Below are 14807 nucleotides of genomic sequence, written 5' to 3'. Positions count from 1 at the left end.
AGAGAGATTGGCCTTAATTAAAACTCATACTACTACATCTAAGACACCTCACACACCCTTGAAATCTTTCATAACTTTAAATTCCTCGGCCCACATTGCCTCATCTTTACCATGGACGTCCATTCCTTTCACGCCTCCATCCCCCACTACGAACGTCTCAAGGCCCTCCGGTTCTTCCTTGAACAGAAAGCCAATCAATTTCCCTCTCTCACTCTCCTCTGGCTGGCGGATCCTGTCCTCACCCTCAACATCTTCTCGCATGGGAGCCAGCTATGCCTGCCGTTTGGTTGATTACATCAGACAGCCCTCGTTCTAAATGTACACAGGCATCATCCGTGCAATTCTTTCTCTTTGGGGCTGCCTCCTGCACTGTGCAGAACTCACTAATTTCCACCCTCTCCTCAAATGCCTTTGGAGTATCTGACACCTCTTTATTCTTTCTTGATCTGTCTCCATCACAGGGGACAGACTATCGACTGATGTCTACTACAAACTAACTGACTCTTACAGTTATCTGGACTACACTCCCTCCCACCCAGCCTCGTACTAGGACATTTTCTCCGACTTTCAATTTCACCAACCCCGCCGCGTCGGCCCCAAAGATGAGGCTATCCATTCTAGGTCATCGAAATGTCCTCTTTGTTTAGTAAAAGTTGTTTCTCCATGGCTGTCGTAGATGGATCGCTCACCCGCATCTACCCCCGCTCTCTCCTCCTCCCCCCCCCCCCACACACTAGATAGAACAAGGATATAGTTTCCTGTTATGCCATTCAACCCACCATCCTCCTCATCCAACACGCCATTCTCAGACAATTTCCGCCACCGTAAACATTATCCCAGCACCCTTCACATCGTCCCATCCACACCCTTTTCCACCTTCCGCAGAGACCGCAATTCCTTGATTCACTCATCCCCTCCCACACAAATCACTCACACTACAGGTACTTTCCACTGCAACCCCTGGAGATGCGACACCTTCCCCTATACCTCTCCTCTCATCTTCATGCTGGGACCTCAGCTGTCCTTCCAGGTGAGGCAGTGGGTTTCCTCTAATCTTATCTATGCATCAGTGTTTCCGATGTGATCTCCTGTACATCGCTGAGACCATGCGTAGACTCGGCGACAGGTCTGCTGAGCACTCACTGGGCCAAGGCCTACTAGATCTCCCGGTTGCTTACTATTTTAACTCCTCTTCCTATTCCCATAATGACCTTTTGGGCCTGGACTTCCTCCATTGCTAGGGTGAGTCCACATGTAAACTGGAAGCACACCCCTTATTCCACTTGAATAGCTTACAACCCCCATTAGTAAGATCAAATTCTCCCAAACCCCCACCACCTCCCCTCATATGAACTCACAGCTATTTTTCTCTTCCCTTTCCACCAACATTCCTTCCTCTAGCTCCACAATTAGCAACTCTCTCATACCTTCTGTCTCGTCATCTCTGGCCTTTACCCAGCATCTGCCTATCACGCCCCCCCCCCCCCCCCCCCCCCCCCCCCCCCCCCCAACCCCACCTCTGCTCACCAGTATACACCTATTGCCTGCCAGGCTTTATCCTGCCCATCCTCTCTTCCTGCTTTCTTTCTCCCCGCCCCCTCCCCTCCCACAATCAGTCTGAAGAAAAGTCTCGACCCGAAAAGTCACCCATTCCTTCTCTCCTGTCCTGCTGAGTTACTCCAGCATTCTGTGTCTGCTTCAATACGATCTTGTCCTGGCTGCCTTACTGTTTGATGATCTACACACAAAGAACACTAGAAAACAGCTGCAAGGGTAGGCCCTTCAAGACGGCCCTATTATTCAATGTAATAATAGCTGATCTATGTTGCCATTTGTCAATATTCCTCTATTGCTCATCGATATTCATCAAATATTTATCCATCAGCCCTTGAACAACTTCTAATCATCCAGATTCCACCAGTCACAGCACAAAAGTCCAGAGAACCATCATCCTCTGTGACAAGAAATGTCTACATGCACGGTTTTAAATGACTAGCCCCATACCATTTCATTTCACCCCTTGTTTGATACTTCATCCATTGGTCAAAACATCCCAAAATCTACCCTACGAGGCATCATTAAAATCTCATGCATTTGTATAAAGTAACCTTCATTCTTCTAAACTTCAAGGAATGTTCAAGGTCCAAACCATTTAATCTCTCTTGGTAGGATAATCTTCTCATTCCAGTATTTAACTTTGTGAAACTACTTGGCGGTGCCTCTCTTTTTAGGTAATGGGATCAAAACCGTGTAACAAAGCATTCCCATTTTTAAACTACAACCCACTTTTCAATGAAGCGCAAAATGTATTTTGTCTCAACTACTTTAGAGCTACCCGTTAGCTTTGTGACTGGAATATCGAGACCCCAATGTACTTCCCTCAGTTGCAGTCCTACCATTTAGATGATCTGCTTTTGATTTACCAGTGTATGATCTTACACTTCCCCACATTAAACTTCATAGGACAGTCTTTTGCTCATTCAATCTAAATCTTGTTACATTCAATCTACTTGCTGCCCTTCCACTTATTTTTGTCACAAGCTATTCAGAAACATACAACAGTCAGTACTAAATGCTCAATGTTATACTCCTACCATGCACCCAGATAACACAGTGGAATTAATGCCAATCCTATCTATTCAATTATTTACATCTAGGTTAAGAAAAATATAACACAGGAGTAAATACAGGCATGATTTGTCATTCAATTGGCTATGGCTGATCTCACCCAAAGAGGGGAATAGATAAAGGAAGATAGACTCAAAAAGCTGGAGTAACTCAGCGGGACAGGCAGCATCGCCAGACTCTTCAGTCTGAAGAAGGGTCTGGACCCAAAACATCACCCATTCCTTCTCTCCAAAGGTGCCGCCTGACCCGCTGAGTTACTCCAGCTTTTTGTGTCTATCTTCAGTTTAATCCAGCATCTGCAGTTCCTTCTTACACAGGGGAATAGATAAGGTGAATGCACAGAGTCTTTTACCCAGTGTAGGGGAATCAAGAACTAGAGGGTATCGGTTTAAGGGGAAAGATTTAATAGGAACCGGAAGGATAACCTTTTCACACAGTGGGTGGTGCATACATGGAATGAGCTACCAGGAGGTTGTCGAAGCAGGTACAAAAACAATGTTTAAAAGACATTTGGATAGGTACATGGAAAGGAATGGATTAGAGGGATTTTGGCCAAATACAGGCAGGAGGAACTAGAGTAGGTGGGGCATATTGGTTGCTTTGGGCAAATTGGGGTGAAGGGCCTGTTTCCGTGTTGTATGACTCTATAACTATTAACATAATGGTCTAAAATCTACCAACTATAGTTTTGAAAGCCAATGATTTCCCCTTGTGTACAAACTGAAAGAAAGCCCAGACTTCCTTCAAAGACTGAGACTCAGTATGCTGAATACTCCCATGAACAAGTATACAATAGAAAGCATATTGACTGGTTGCATCACAGCCTAGTTTGGCAACTCAAATGTCCTGGAACCAAGTTTATAAAAAGCAGTGGATGCTATCCATCGTGGGTACTGTCCTCCGCACCACTGGGGATGTATACAAGGTGCTGCCTCAAAGGAACAGCCAGCATCATCAGGAACGACACCACCCTGGCCACGCTCTTATTGCATTCCTGTCACCGGGAAGAGATAGGATTTTGAAAATCGTGAAATCTGGTGACCTCCTGGACTCTTGAACACTACAAACGTAAGAACAGCACTACGGCAGCATTTTTATAAGGAGAAAAAGTTCTTTGAGACGCAAAATTTTGATAGCAAGTGAATTTAACTTTTGGTACATATACAATTGAACACACTTGTGCGTGGAGTAACTCAGGGCGTTATAAGGGGGGGGGGACGGGGGGCTAAGTGGGGGGGGGCTAAGCTGGATGAGAGAAGGAGTAGGACAAAGCATGTCAGGTAATAGGTGAACATGGGCAAGGGGGAGGGGATTGTTAACAGATGGACAAAGGCCATAGATGAAAAAAAGCATGAGACAAAAAAAGGTTAAAAAGTTGCTAATGTGACACCAGAGGAAGGAATGTAGGTGGAGGGGAGGGGGGAGTAGGAGAGAAATAGCTGGGAGTCCAGGTGGGGCACAGGTCGGGGCGTGGGTTGCTAGAGGTTGACACAAAGGAAGAATTCAATGGGTGCCTGTGTTCACATATTATTTGCCATGATTTCAGCTACCCCTCTTCTTTTCCAGCACTAAATAGCAACCAAGCCGTGTCTACGGAGCACCACCTATGGAACCGCACTAACATCTGGCAAAGAGGAGAAATTGAACTTTGACTACTGTAAAAACTTTAGATAATTGTAAATAGTTCTTAAAGTGCCATGGTAATTAACATTTTAAAATTAAAATTTTAAACATTTAAAGCAAGTCAAAATACATTTCATTTTTAATATGCCCTGACTTTTGCCTCCTCATCCGAGGATTTACAATCCCCAATAAAATCAATGAGGTTTCCGACACCAACAGATCTGACCTCCTGCAAGATAACTGCCATTACTTTGTAGACAAGAATGCTGGAGAAACTCGGCGGGTGAGGCAGTGTCTATGGAGCGAAGGAAATAGGCAACATTTCAGGCCGAAACCCTTCTTCAGCTATTCCTTAGTACTGTGCTACGTGGAGTTCAGCTTCCTTGTACAACAATGCATGCAAGGAAGGATGGGATTTATCGTTTGAATAGTTGAACACCAAGTTCATTGCATCAAATCCAAGTGTAACGTTCAGGAGAACTTTCCAAAATATCCAGGATAACTAAACTAAATAATTTTTGAAGTTCTACCTCACACTTTTGTTGCTTTATTTCCCGACTAACCGTAGTTAAACGTCAAAATAATTCCTTTTACTCTAAATAATTTGCAATATTTGATGCAACAAAATTGCCAAAAATAATTGTTATCATAAATTTCTCCTACACCATCGCCCCCATCCGCCAAAAAGGTTGGATCTTTGTAATTGACCACTGCCATCTGAAGATCGACAAGAGGACAAAAAAATATTCCAAATCAAAGTTTAAGAAATTTGATATTGTGAATGTTACCAATTCCAAATTTAGATGCACAATTAAGAGTAAAAGGCTGGCTACAAATAAAATAGGTTCTCTTAAAGACGCCTGGCTTTGTGTAGAATCACAAGAGATGGGGGAGATATTAAATGAATACTTCTCATCCATTTCTACTGCGAGGATTGGGGTAGCGAATTGAAGCACAGGAGTAGTGATGTCTTTGATCCAATGCAATTTACCAAAAAAGAGGCATTGGTGGTTTTAAAGCACATTAAGGTGAATGAATGCCGAGTCTTTTTGCCCAGGGTGGAAAATTCTAAAACTGGAGGGCACAAGCTTAAGGTAATAGAGAGTACAGAGATTAAAGCTGGACCTCAGAGGCAACTTTGTCCAATCAGAAGGTGGTCCATATGTGGAATGGGCTGCCAGAGGAAGCAATAGCAGATATATTTGTGACTTTTAAAAGACATTTGGACATGGACGTTTTAGAGGGCTGTAAGCTAAAAGCAGGCAAATGGGAGTACAGCAGTGTGCCAACTCCAACAGCAATAGACAATAGTTGCAGGAGTAGGCCATTCGGCCCTCCGAGCCAGCACCGCCATTCAATGTGATCATGGCTGATCATCCCCAATCAGTACCGCGTTCCTGCCTTCTCCCTATATCCCCTGACGCCGCTATTTTTAAGAGCCCTATCTAGCTCTCTCTTGAAAGCATCCAGAGAACCCGCCTCCACCGCACTCTGAGGCAGAGAATTCCACAGGCTCACCACTCTCTGTGTTAAAAAGTGTTTCCTCGTCTCCGTTCTAAATGGCTTACTCCTTATTCTTAAACTGTGGCCCCTGGTTCTGGACTCCCCCAACAACAGGAACATGTTTCCTGCCTCTAGCGTTTCCAAGCCCTTAACAACCCTTAGCACTGAGAAGGTGGGCCAAAGGGACTGTTTCCAAGCTCTATAGCCCTATGAAAATGTGAGGTCAAAATGGCTAAATAATAAACAGAACTGGACCAAACACCCACATACAAATGTTCTCTGCTTGTTATCAGGTAGGTTACTCAAAAATAAGTTATTGCAAGGAATATCACAATTATCAAACAAAAATGCGAGCAGATGGATTTTAACACAACGTTGGCACAAGAAATACCTGTAGTTATCTATACGCAGAACAGAAGTGATGCTGTGCTAGAGTAAAATAAAATTAGCACAAATACCAACAGGAGATTCAAATATGCTCATCAAGTTGATAAAGTTTACAAAAACATTGAGAAATTAAACTATATAGAAGTTACATTGAACTTTTAAAAAAAAGTGTTTTTTGGGCAGTGAATGGAGGGTATGGATTATGTGCAGATAGGTATGCGCTGGTCATGGAATCATGTTTGGCATACTGTGGACCAAAGAGTCTGTTCTTGTGCTGCACTGCTCTGTTATATGTCATTTGTCTAATTCCTGTCCTTAGAGAATATATAACAATATAACACAGGAAAACAGGCCCTCGGGCCCAAAATGTCTGTGCTGATGTCTGCTAATGGTTTATTATTGTCACATGTACTAAGGTACATTGAAAAGCTTCTGCGTGCTATTCAATCAAATCCTACTACATGCAAGTAAATCAAGTCACACACAAGTACAACAGGTAACGTGAAAAGAACATTGAATATGATGGCAAGTTAAACTAATCTCCTCTGCCTACATGTGATCCATATACACCATTCCTTGCAATTTAATGTGCCCATCTAAAAGCTTCGGGAGCCATTGTCGTAACAGCTATCATTGCCAACCCTGGCAGTGCATTCCGGGCACCCACAACGCAGTGTAACAAACTTGTACATTTTATTTTAAACTTTCCTCCTCTCACCTCAAAGCTATGCCCCCTCTTGTCTGACCCTTTTTACCCTATCTACACTTCTCGTAATTTTATATGTTTCTAGTTTAATTTAGCTTTCATTGCCACATGTACCGAGGTACAGTGAAAAGCTTTTGCGTTGCATACTATCACAGACCTAGCCATGCTGCCATTCCCTAATTAGCCCATTCCAAAAGCAAGTAAATCCTATCCCGAGGAATCCTCTCCATTAGTTTCCCTACCACCAACATAATGAATCTCACTGGCCTACAATTCCATGGATTCTCTCTACTTCCCTTTTTATACAAAGGAACACCATTGGCTACTCTCCAGTCCTATAGGATCTCACCAGAAGCTAGGGACGATACAAAAATATTTGTCAAAGCCCCTGTACTCTATCTTGCATATCTCAATAACCTGGGATAGATCCCATTAGGTTTTTTATCCACCTTAATATTCTGAATGGCTTCCCAAACAATCTGAAACTAGAATTTCTAGCTGTGTACTTTCCAAAGGACCCTACTCATCACATTGCTGCTATCTTCACTAATGAGCCACAAAGTGCAAGTTAGGATTTGATAACACTTCACATGCTTCACTTTACCATTGCATATGGTTCTTTGAGTTTTAACAAATGCAAAAGGCAAAACACTGGTGCTAAAAGAACTTCCTGTGTAATCACAAGCAGAATATGCAGTTGTTATATTGTGGAATGTCAAGGATTATCTGTTGATGTAGAAACAATGGCAACATTCAATTTTACATTGAGACATCTATATAAAAACAAGCTTGATCATTTTTATATCACCAGAGATTCACCAGAGCAAAAGACAGTCAAGTATATTTTAATGCAATGTCACAAATTAAGAATTGTAAGTCAATATTGGATTCTGCAAATTATGCAATCATGACCAAATAAAATATTTTGAATAATGTTGACCGAAGGAAAACTATTAGCCAGGTGGCCGAGGATAAGATCCCCTGCACTATTCTGAAACAGTGCCAGAGACCTTCTACATCTCCACCCAAAGCCCAGATGGGACCTCAGTTAGCATGTCATTTGAAACCAGATTTGCAGCAAGAATGTACCAGAATGGCAGCCTATATCATTCTGCTCAAATCTCTGCCGTGGAACTAGAATGCATAACCTTCCGACCGAGCTAGTATTAAATACCAATCAATAGTGAATAATGATCGAAACAATCTGCTTAATTTGGCTGATGAATACAGATTGCGTGAAATATCCCACTTCTAACATTGTGGCTTTAATGCATCTCCAAAAAAAAGGGGAAATTAAAGCAGATTAAAACACAAAATAATTCTCAATCATGTCAAGGAACGAATCATGAATTTATGTCATCTTATAAATTCAGTAATCCAATTGTGACAAAGGATCTTCTTCAGTTTATCTTTGCTTAGAAGTTGCCTGTCTTGCTGATCATCTTCAAAACTTTTTTTTTTAATTTCCAACATCTAGATTTTTTAAATTTTTGCCAAGAATTCATACTTGGCACATGCACATACTATATATATGATGTTATCTGATAGGTAATTTCTGTACTACTTCCTTGTAGTGTCTTATCATAAAGTTGGATAAAGTATGGCCATATAATCCATCATGAGTGTCAGTCAGCCCTTTTGCTGCGAGTCAAAATTAAAGCAAAAACTACACATTGGATATCTAAACTAAAAACAGAAAAGGCAACATATACTCAGCAGATCAGACTGCATCTTTGGGACGAAAACAAAGCAGCATTTCAGGTTGAAGACTTCATGAGCAGGGAGGAAGGGAGAATGACCATGGGTATAATTTGCAAATGTTACTAGGTGAATGAATAAATGGGAGCAGTTGAGGGCAAAAACATACACCAAAACTAAGAATTGTGCAATGCACAGCAGGAAGACATGCCCAGCAGATCAGCCCTTTTTTTATAGCCTTGCAAATATTTCTCCAGAAATCCAATTCCCTCTTGAAAGTCAGAAAGGAGCCTGCCTCCACATCTGTAACCAGTGCAAGCCAGGTTCTAACCATACAATGTGGAAAGGATATTTTCTTGTTAAACTTGCTTCTCTTCCTCTTTATTTTGTACCTGTTTTATCCACCCTTCCAAAAGCAAACAGCCTCACTTTATCGAATCAAATGAACAATTCTATAAAAACTTATTTGGATCCTCTCGAATGCCTTGCAATCGTTTGGCAGCCAGATTAAGCATTAAACTCCAGCCCATGCCAGATCAGTGTTTTATAAAAATTCAGCATAAAATCTATTTTTACTCTCAAAGCCTCTTTTGAAAAGAAGAAAATCAGGTATGCGTTATTGACGACTTTTTCAACCTGTCCTGTCACTCTCATTGATTTGTCCACAAATATCTCTGGGTCATTTTGTTCCTCTGTCTCTTAGAACAGTCTCATTATTACCTTTCCTTTTTCTTCCTACCAAAATTCATCACCTCATGTGGATTTGCATTAATCGTCATTGACCGTACATCTGCATACAGAGCGGCACAGTGGTGCAGCGGTAGAGTTGCTGCCTCACAGCACCAGTGACCCAGGTTCAATCCTGAATTTTATGCTGAATTTCTATAAAACACTGATCTGGCATGGGCTGAAGTATTATATTCAATCTGGCCGCCAAACGATTGGAAGGCATGTCTGTACGAAGTTTGTACATTCTCCCCAACTGCATGGATTTTCCCTGGGTGTTCCAGTTTCCTCCCACAGTCAGTAGGTTAGTAGGCCTCGGTAAAGATTGTAAATTGTCCCTTGTGTGTAGGGCAGTGCTAGTGTGCGAGGATCGCTAGTCGGTGCGGACTGGGTGGGCCAAAGGGTCTGTTTCCACATTGTATCTCTAAACTAAACTAATCTGCCTTTCCTATCAGCCTGTTTACATTCCTGTTGCATGATAAAAGTTGATGCCTATAACTACAGACAATAAGGTACACACAAAATATTTATGGTATTTGCAGCCTGACACCAGCATTACAGTTTCAATTTGGATGTTATAATGCAGATAAAATATTCAGATATACAATATGGCGCTCCCATCTTAATGTTACTGCACCGTCACATGATAATGAATAGCAATATAACAAAATGAAGAAGCAAAGAATTATTACAGGCGAAACTGCTCTCCAAGTGTCATATATCTTTTGCACTATGTAAATTATTAAACACAGAAAATTATCTAAAGTTCTAAGGCATTTAATTACATTAATAATCTTTCTGATGCATGGGATTTTAAAAAGGTCCAATGATGACCTACATTAATTTTTGTGTGATATTATACTTGACAAGGTAAGTGACTCATTCAAAAAGCTTAAAGTAAAACTGATATCACAATTGAAGAAGAGGCTCCAAAGCTATACAAGTCTTCACTGTCAGTACAATGCAAAAGAATAACACTACACTAAATGGAAACAGTTTCATCTGGCCACTGGATATACAAACTGTTCCTTCACAGTGCGGACTTACCCGAGTCACCCTGCCAGATTCTGGCACTGGTTGCAGCTAAGTTATCCAATAGAGGGACATGGTTCCAAAACTGCCCTTATGTGGCAAATTGGTCAAGGATCATCTAACAAAGTGTGGCATAACTAACAATACTAACTATTTGGGAAATACCAAAAATGTTGTGTAATTCATAGTGGGATGCAACTGCGGTTATATTTCTTCTTAAGCAGGTCACTAAAGGAATGCATGGAGCCATCTCTTGCACAAGTCACACGAAGTATATGCACCTGCTGGATTTGGACTGTCGAAAATACAGGTGGAAATGCTGAAGATAGAGTCACATAAAAAGCAGGACCAAAGACACTCTCAATCACAAAGGAAATTTCCAAGCAGTACGAAAACCCGTTTCCAATGCCAGCTGCCCAGCCTGGGATAATCTAGGCAACAGCAACAGAGTTAAAGTATCGGGCCAAGGATACAACCTGCAAACACCAACTCCTTCCCCCCTTCTTTTCCAGTTTTCATTGGTGGGATGGCAGTGGAGTTAGCAGCTTGAAATGTCTGGGTGTTAACATCTTGGATGTTTTGTCCTGGACCCAGCACATCGATGTTGTCATGAACGTGTGGCTCGTTAGTGCCTCTACTTTTGTAGACGTTTACAGAGATTCAGCATGTCAACAAACATTCTCAGTGTCCATCACAGGAAATAGAATATTGACTGACGTCTATTACAAACCTAATGACTCCTACAACTATCTCAACTACACTTCTTCCCACACTGCTTCCTGCAAAGACTATATCCCCTACTAATTCTATGCAGCATCTGCGCCCAAGATGATGTGTTCCAAACTGATGTCCTCATTCTTTGATGACCTCAGATGTCCTCATTCTTTAAGGAACGGGGGTTCCCCTTTCTAATCATAGATGAGGCCCTTACTAGTGTCTCCTCGATACCCCACAGCTATGCCCCTGCTCCCCCTCCACCTAGTCCTTACCTTCCACCCCATCAGCCATCGCATATAACAGATAATTCTCTGAAATATCCACCACCTCCGACCGGATCCCACCACTAGCCACATTTTCCCATCTCCATCCCTTTCCGCCTTCCGTAGAGACCGTTCTGTCCACAACTCCCTGGTTAACTCATGCCTCCCCAACCAAACCACCCCCTCTCCAGGTATCTTCCCCTGCAACCTCAAAAGATGCAACACCTGTTGTTATACCTCCACCCACGGCTCTGTCCAGGGACCCCGACAGTCCTTTCAGGTTAGGCAGAGGTTCAGTTGCACCTCCGCCAACCTCATCTACTGTATCCGTTGTTCAAGATTTGGACTCTTATACATAGGCGAGACCAAACGCAGACTGGGCGATCAAATGGCAGAACACCTTCACTCAGCCTGCATGAACCAACCTGATCACCCAGTTGCTGGACACTTGAATTCTCCTTCCCATTCCTACACAGACTTTCTGTCCTCGGTCTCCTCCATTGTCAGAGTGAGTCTAATAGCAAATTGGAGGAACAGCATCTCATATTTCACTTGAGCAGCTTACATCCCAGTGGTATGAATATTGATTTCTCTTACATCAGGTAACCCCAGCATTCCTTCTCTCTCTATCCCTCCCCCACCCAATTTGCACTTGCTTCTCATTTTCACCCTACAAACAGCTTACAATGGCCCGTTTCCTTTATCATCGTTACTTTTTTGCATATTTCATTCATTGATCTTTATCTCTCAACATCGTCTATATCTCTTGTTTCCCTTATCCCTAACCAATCTGAAGAAAGGTCTCGACCTGAAACATCACCAATTTCTTCTCTCCAGAGGAAAGATCTGACTGACTCACTACCAGCGCACGCTGACTTCAGGATGGCTGCTATGGAGAGGAGACGGTTGCCCACCTCTTTCCAGTGTGGATTCGCAAAGAGAGTCTGGAGAGATCTGCAAGGGTCCCTGTCACTGTTTATTCCAAACAGCTTCGTCACAAACTCAGTGATTTACGGACTGTTCCCAGGGCGCATTCAGAGACTGACATCGAGTGCTGCTGGAAGGTCATCAACTCAGTGAAAGACGCTCTTTGGTCTGCCTAAGCATCGTTCACCACCTAGCGGAGCGAGTTGTCCGTCGGGGAATGTTGCTGACTGGCCCGCTGCAGACTGCCGGAGTAAGCTCGTGCCAACGCCAAGGCTCGGTGGGAGAGGACCACAGTCTAGGTTCCTTCCGCTGCTGGAGTGTGGAGACGCCCCTCAAAATAAGGGAAGGGATTCCACGCCAGTGGGCTACATGTGGCAAGGATGAGGGATAAATATGTGAAATTTGAGCAATGTATTGAATATTTTGTAAAGCCTCCGAAAATGTCAGATGAATTTTTTGCACGGTTCATGTATTGTATATTTATTATCTGAATAAAGTCTATTTTGAAAGTTTAAAAAATTCTCCTCTCCAGAGATGTTGCCTGTCCCGCTGAGTTACTCTAGCTTTTTGTGTCCATCTAGTTTAAACTGGCATCTGCAGTTGCTTGATACACATTCTAACAGACAGTTGCATCATGGCAATTCAAACGCACAATAATGCAAGAGGCCACAGAGAATGGTGAAAGCTCACACCATCATATAAAGCATCTACATGAGACGCTGATCTAAGAATGCAGCATCGAGCAAAGGATCCCTACAATCCAAGCCTTGCCTTCTTCTCGCTGCTACTGTCAGACAGGAGGTACAGAAGCCTGAAGTTCCACACCACTAGATTCAGGAGTAGCTACTTTCCTACAACCACCATATTCTGAACCGAACTGAACAACCCTATCCCAACCACCCCTTGCACTACCACAAACTTGTTTTTCTTTTCCATTGTGTTTTGCACTAATGCACAGCTTTTCTATGCACTGTCTCGTATAATTTCAGGATGCTGTCTATGTACCTGCGATGCAAGCACAATTTTCTTGTACCTGTGCACATGGCAACAAACTCAACTTGGCCCACAGCACTCCGACTCAGACCCCCCCCACCCACTCGGTCTCTGCTCACACCCGGCCTCAACAGTCCACTGCTGGCTCTTCTCTCACTCAGCACCCATACCCACCCTTTCCCCTGTTGTCCACTCCCACCCCACAGTCCCCTCTCCATGCTCCTGTCCTTGGGCCCCTCTGATTCCTCCCGCTCCAGTCCCCCTCTCCGCCCCCTCCCACCCACGTCCCCCTCTCGCCCTAGTCCCCTTCTGTCCCAGTCCACCTCCCACCCATCCATCTCTCTGCCCCCTCCCACCCGTGTCCCTCTCTCTGCCCCCTCCCACCCGTGTCCTCTTTCTGCCCCTCTCCCACCATGTCCCTTTATCTTCCACTTCCCACCCATGTCCCTCTCTGCCACCTCCCACACTTGTCCCTCTCTCGCTGCCCCATCCACCCGTGTCCTCTCTCTCTGCCACCACCCACCCCAATCTCTCTACCCTCACCCACCCATCTCTGCTCTCACCCACTGGTCTCTGCCCCCTCCCACCCTTGTCCCATTCTCTCTTTGCCTTCTCCCACACCTTTCTCTCCCTCCCCTCACCCACCTTGTCTTTCTCTGCCCTACCTACTCCTGTCCTTCCACACCTTCACCTCCCCATATCCCTCCACACCCTAGCTCCATCCACTGATATCCGTCCGTCCACGTCCTCTCTCTGCCCCACCAGCGCTGAGCAAGGTCCCGAACCCGCCCTGGCGGGTTACCGAGGCTTAACTGGTCGGAGGAAACCCTAGGCGGGGCAGGCGAGGGAATTGCTCCTCGGCGCCGATACCCCCCTGTACTGTGGGGCGAAAGTTGACAAGTGGGCCTGCAACTCGGTGAACCCCTCCCTCCCTGCCTGCCTGCCTGCCACCGCCACTACCGCTCGCGGGACAGACAGAGCACGACTCGACTTCCTGGTGAAGGCCACACAGCGCAGGCGGAAGCGCCGTCCGCCCTCCTCCCACACATAAACACACGGGCGCTGACAGCCGTCGCTGCCGCTGCCTCGGGGAGCACGGCGGGCACAAGCGGCCCCGGCACATATACACACACACTCACGGGTCACTGTGCTAGTGAGCGGGCAGACGGGCCGCCGTCTCCTCCTGCCATCCAGTCTCCACTCCGGCGCAGCCCAGCGGGCGCTCGTCGCCACAACCAATATGGCCGCTCGTGCGCGCCGCCGGGCGCGAGCCAGAGATGCGCGCGCGCGCCCCAACTGCCACCCCGCCCCGCGCCGGCGGCAGCGCGCGCACCCAGCGGCTCGAGCACCGGCCTCTCATCGACAACTCGACACCAAAGCAACAAGCTGGAGTAACTCAGCGGGACAGGCAGCGTCTCTGGAGAGAAGGGAAGGGGTGATGTTTCAGGTCGAGACCCTTCTTCAGACAGAGAGTCTGAGGAAAGGGAGACACCGAGATATGGAAGTGTAAGGTGTACAAACATAGAAAGAAAATAGGTGCAGGAATTGGCCATTCGGCCCTTCGAGCCAGTACCGCCATTCAAAATGATCATGGCTGATCATCT

General features: G+C 44.8%; 1 protein-coding gene across 5 annotated transcripts in view; it reads right to left on the bottom strand.

The window, feature by feature from the left end:
- taok3a (TAO kinase 3a) overlaps positions 1 to 14492 on the bottom strand; it is a 129626-nt gene extending 115134 nt beyond the window's left edge. For all 5 annotated transcript variants that reach the window (XM_055655580.1, XM_055655585.1, XM_055655582.1 and 2 more), the window contains exon 1: positions 14343 to 14492. The gene's annotated coding sequence lies outside the window, so the exon portion shown is untranslated. The remainder of the gene's footprint in view (positions 1 to 14342) is intronic.
- Between the last annotated feature and the right edge of the window lie 315 nt (positions 14493 to 14807).

The sequence above is a fragment of the Leucoraja erinacea genome, chromosome 25 (assembly GCF_028641065.1).
Source record: "Leucoraja erinacea ecotype New England chromosome 25, Leri_hhj_1, whole genome shotgun sequence".
Classification (NCBI taxonomy): domain Eukaryota; kingdom Metazoa; phylum Chordata; class Chondrichthyes; order Rajiformes; family Rajidae; genus Leucoraja; species Leucoraja erinaceus.
Note: the sequence above shows the minus strand (reverse complement) of the source record. Positions and strands in the feature narration are given on the sequence as shown.